Consider the following 5667-nt stretch of genomic DNA (forward strand, 5'->3'; position numbering starts at 1 on the left):
TCCTTTATGAGCTCGAGCCATCGCCTCTGCCTCATGTTCAAATCTCTTTGGGTGAAAAAGTACTTAAGGCTTTTGTGATCACTATATATCTCACACTTCTCCCCATACAAATAATGTTTCCAAATCTTTAGGGCAAAAATGACTCCGGCTAGTTCCAAGTCATGAGTGGGGTAGTTCTTCTCATATTCCTTTACTTGTCAGGATGCATATGCTATCACCTTAGTGCGCTGCATGAGAACATAACCCAACTTGACCTTAGAAGCATCAATGTAGACTGTCATTCCACCTGTGCCTTCAGGGATGGTCAACACAGGGGCAAACACCAACCTTTTCTTCAATTCCTAAAACTTTTCTCACATTCCTCTGTCCATTCAAATTTTACCCCCTTTTTGGTTAACTTGGTCATTGGTCCTAAGATCCGAGCAAAGTTCTCAATGAAGCGCTGGTAGTACCCAGCTAAACCTAAGAACTTCTAATTTATGTAACGTTCTTGGGGTTTTCCCACTCTATTAGTACTTTCACCTTGTCAGGATCAACCTCGATTCCATCCTTAGACACTATGTGTCCCAAGAATCTAACTCGCTTAAGCCAAAATTCACACTTACTGTATTTGGCAAACAATTGTTGTTCTCTCAACCTCTGTAATACCATTCTCAGGTGTTGAGTATGCTTCTCTTCCGCCTTAGAGTAGATTAAGATGTCATCAATAAAAATGATTACCCATTTATCAAGGACATCATGAAATACTTGATTCATTAAATCCATGAATGCTGCCGGTGCATTGGTTAACCCAAAAGATAACACTAGGAACTCATAGTGACCATACCGAGTCCTGAAAGTTGTCTTGGGTATGTCACCACTCTTTATCTTGAGATGATAATAACCTGATCTAAGGTCTATCTTTGAAAATAAATTTGCACCATGTAGTTGGTCAAACAAATCATCAATGCGTGGTAATGGATACCGGTTCTTAATGGTTAGCTTATTCAATTCCCAATAATCAATGCACATACTCAAGCTGCCATCCTTCTTCTTGATAAACAATACAGGGGCACCCCAAGGTGAAACACTTGGGCGAATAAACCCCTTCTCCAATAATTCTTGCAACTACACCTGTAACTCCCTCAATTCGGCTGGTGCCATCCTATATGGAGCTTTTGACACTGGAGCTGCTCCAGGAATCAAGTCTATGGCAAATTCTAACTCTCTATCAGGCGGTAGATGCATCAGATCATTTGAAAATATGTCGAGAAATTCTTTAACCACCTTTACCTCTTCAAGAGGTGTAACCTTTGCATCCACATCAAGTACCGATGCTAAGTAACCTTGACATCCACTTTCCATCAACTTTACCGCTTGAAGAGCGGAGATGAGGACCTTTCTAGCCCATTTTATTTTATCTGCTTGGTATACTAGTTCTTTCCCTTCATCATTTGTCACCTTAATTAATTTTTTGGCACACATCACATTTGCTCGATGGGTCGATAACCAATCCATGCCCAGTATAACGTCAAAATTCTGCATGTTGAATTTGATGAGTTGTGCATTCAATTTCTTTCCACCAATTTCAACTGGGCATGGCCCATACACCTCCTTTAACTGTGTAACTTTTCCTATAGGCATACAAACAATCATCTCATGATCTAGTGTCCTGGGGGACATACTAAGTTTCTCAACAAATCTCTTACATATGAACGAATGTGTAGCTCCTGAATCAAATAAGACATAGGTTGGTATACCCGATATAGGTAGAACACCTAGTGCAACAATGCATATAAGTATAGCAGGTCATCAAAATTCAGTATAAGGAAAATCTTAAATTAAAATGTACCTACTACCACTTCTGTGCTGACCTCAGCTTCCTCAGCTGATAAGGCTTACATTCTTCCTTGCGGTTGATTCCCCCGAGTTAAGGGAGGTCTGTACATAGAGGGCTGACTGGATGGTAAGGCTGGTCTGACTCGAAAGTATTTGGCATAATGCCCATAAGAGTGGCAATTAAAGCAACGGATCTGTGATGCCAAAACTGGGGCAGGGCCCCTTTGTACTTGACCTGATGTAGATGGGGGACGGGGTGGCCTTATGACTGTAGGCACGATACTAGTGTTCGGGCGAAAAGATGTAGAGCCCGGACCACCAGCTGGTCAAGGAAGGTAGCCAGATGGCCTATAGGGCTGTCTGTATGTAGGCCCAGAACTATATGACCCATGGTATACCTTGGGTGAGTTGCCCATGTCCAGAAATGGATTAGTCCTCTTCCACAATCCAGGTGTGAGGGATTGTTCTCCCTTCTACTTATCTCTATGGTTTTAGCCTTTTGCACAATCTAGCCATAATCTGTCAAATCTAAGACCTCGAGCACTAACCCAATAGATGCCTTTAATCCCTTTAGAAACCTTGCAGCCTTTTCTTCAACTGACCTCATATGCCTAGGGGCAAAATGGAACAAGCTTTCAAACTGCTACTGATGCTCAAGGATAGTCTTATTCCCTTGAGTCAAAGCCATGAATTCCATCTCTTTACGGTCTCTGAAGCTATGAGGGTAATGGTTTGCCAAAAAAAACTCCTTGAACTGCTCCCATGTGGGTTTCGGATGTGCGGCAAACAATATAGGCTTAGAGGCTTGCCACCAAGAGTTGGCTTCATTCTTGAGTGCCTCAGTGCACTCAACTACCTCAAATATCTTTTCCAGCTCTTGGATCCACTGGTTCGGCTCTAGAGGATCATTCCCTACCTTAGAGAATACAAGTGGCAAGTTCCTCTTGAAAGATTCCACTATCCTTATCGTATTATTCATTGACGGGTAATTAGGTGCATATGCTGAATAGTAAGGCTATGGAGGGGCCACCATATATGGAGGAGTGCTGAGTGGCGAAATTGGAGGTGTACCTCCGGCTTGCTCATGTGGTGTTGTACCAAGTGGTGCATCTCCAGTTTGTGGTCCCATACTAGACCCTATAGGTGGGTCTTGTGGAGTGATTCTCCGAGGATGTTGACCGGGTTGAGGAAGGTCAAATTGTTGCTGTATAGCAGCCATAAATGCCTGCTGCTGCTGGAGCATTTGTTGCTGGAAGGCTTGCTGTGACTGCTAAAATATGGTCGCAACATCACTCGGAGTGATGACAAGTGGAGGATCTGGAAGTGTGGTCAAAGGTGGGTTCCTTGGTGCCACACCCTGGTCAAGGGTTTCTTGAGGTTGTGGGGTTTGCCCCACAGAACGGGACCTTCGAGGATTTGGTGGTCGACCGATAGGACAAGGACCACGCGAGGTTCCTCGAGCATTGCTATCGGATCTAGTGTATACCATCGTGTCCTTGCACCTGGATCATACTATACACAAAACATTGGTTAAGTACCTTAGAATTTACATAAGCACATAATCATATGCCAAAACACGAGGTATTATAGTGTATGATGTCTTGCATCTAGCCACAACTTAGCCCCGAAAGTACTGTGCTAGCGCTTCAACAAGTAGGACGGTGGTCCCACTCGACCCCCCTTTTTTTGTGTTATTATTATTATTATTTTTTTCTTTCTCCCAACCGGTGAGCTGTCACCAGCGGGCAACTCGGGTTGGGCCCGCCGGTCCAACCCGAGGCGGATAATAGAGGGGCTTTTAAGCCTCTTTCAACCCTTATTTCTCCTGTCTTCTACCTTGGCTCAACTCAGGGCGATTTTGGAGGGTTACTTGGTGCATCCACTCACGATTTCACTCAACAATTCCACGGATTTTGGAAGATCCAAGTGCTTTTCACTCTCAAGTAAGTCTCTTCTCCATTTCTCTTCGTGGAACATATATTTTGGGTGTTGAATCCATTTATACTTCCCAAAACTTGATTTTTTTCATGTTTCTTTCCATAGAATAATCATTCCATGAGAATATGATGCTTCCTTTGTGACTCATTCATAGTTTTGGGCTTTACTACCCAATCTATGAGAGAAAATCCCAAACCGTGCCCTAATTTCTCCAATTTGGGGTTTTCTTCTATCTCTACCCTTTTCTCCCCAACTAACAACTCAAATTGGATTTCTTATCCTCGATTTGCACTTACATTGTTGGAAAGATCATGGAAACTTGTATATGCTTGCAATTCCATCTCTTTTCTATGAAAATCCATCTCTTTTCCATGAAAATCCATCTCTTTTCCATGAAAATCCATCTCTTTTGTGTTAGGTTTCTTGAAAAAAAAATTATGGGGTTTCTATGATTCTCTTCACTTCATTCGATACTTGTGAACAACTTTGAATCACTTACCATTCCTTGCACCTCAATGTCATAATAGAATTTTTTTGCATATTCTTAGTTGTATAATGATAGGCATTACTATCATTGACAAGTAAGCTTCAAGTTCTACACTATTGTGGGATTTTCATTCTCTTGGATTGAACTTACACAATGAATTTGGGGGCTTTCTACCATTTGACACTAATTACCCCACTTGAGGAAATTCTTATGAGGCTTTCCATCACTTCTCACTTGCCATGCTTTATACTCCTTTGTCACTCTTCTATTTTGCAACATGCTAGTAGATGCCATGTTTGGGGATTTCCTCCCATTCATTTCTCCATGGCTTAACCACTCCTCTTTTTATAATGATCCACATTATGTATTTAGGTGCATTTACATGTGCTTGCTCACCCTCCTGTTTACTTCCTTTGTCATGCAAAAATTTTACTTATCACTATTTCTTCTCTTTTCTTACTAGGATGTCTTCTCGCAAGGGCAAGGAACCCGCATCCTCTTCCAATAGACGTAGGGCCACAAATTCAAAATGGAAGGGTGTAGGGACAAGTTCCCTAGCCCTTTGTACAAGGCAACAAGGACATGCCCCCATAGATCCTCCAGACAATGATGAGGGACTCTTCTGGAGTTTGTGGGTAGAAACGAATTGGCAAACCTTTCTAAAGAAGTCTGTGATGATGGAGAAAACTGTGGTAACTTGTGATTTCAACAGGATTCAACTGCAAGAGATGTTTACTGCACTGGGTTGGCAGTCCATCCTTAACATTGACCGCCCATGCTATGAACACCTGGTTCGAAGGTTTTATTGTAATTTGGAGGTCTCTTACCAGTATGGGGAGTACCCAATCACCAGTATGGCGAAGGGAGTGAACATTCGTTTGACTGTGGACACTCTTGCTAGTATTTTAGATATGTCATCGGTTGGGCATCAATTCTATAGCCCCCCAAGGAGTAAGCCCATGGGCCCATCCGTAAGATCGGAGATACAGGACCACATTTACGAGACCATTAGTGGCAGCAAGGTGTGTCCGGATTCCGAGACGACATTCAACCCAGAGGCTCATTTATTTGCTCCCTAGAGGAGGTCATAGGAACCAAGTGGGCTTCATGGCAGCCTACATAGCCTTCTAAATCTACAAGGCTTTGGAGGGAGGTGCCGAACATTTATGTCTGAACTACATTATACTTAAGACTAAGGAGCATCATGCCACACATCCTGAGGATGGAGGTTTCCCATATGGTAGGACCCTCACCAGGGTTTTCGAGTTATTTGGGGTGGATTTGAGTGGTGAGGAGGGAAAGTCTCCAACGGATAAATTTAGCAGGGAAAACCTACGCAGGATGGGTCTCCAAGCTCTTATGGATGTACCTTAGAGGGCAGGAGCTCAAGGAGGTAGGGACAGGGGGAATGTCCACAGGGAGGA

Source organism: Macadamia integrifolia, chromosome 9, assembly GCF_013358625.1.
Source record: "Macadamia integrifolia cultivar HAES 741 chromosome 9, SCU_Mint_v3, whole genome shotgun sequence".
Classification (NCBI taxonomy): Eukaryota; Viridiplantae; Streptophyta; class Magnoliopsida; order Proteales; family Proteaceae; genus Macadamia; species Macadamia integrifolia.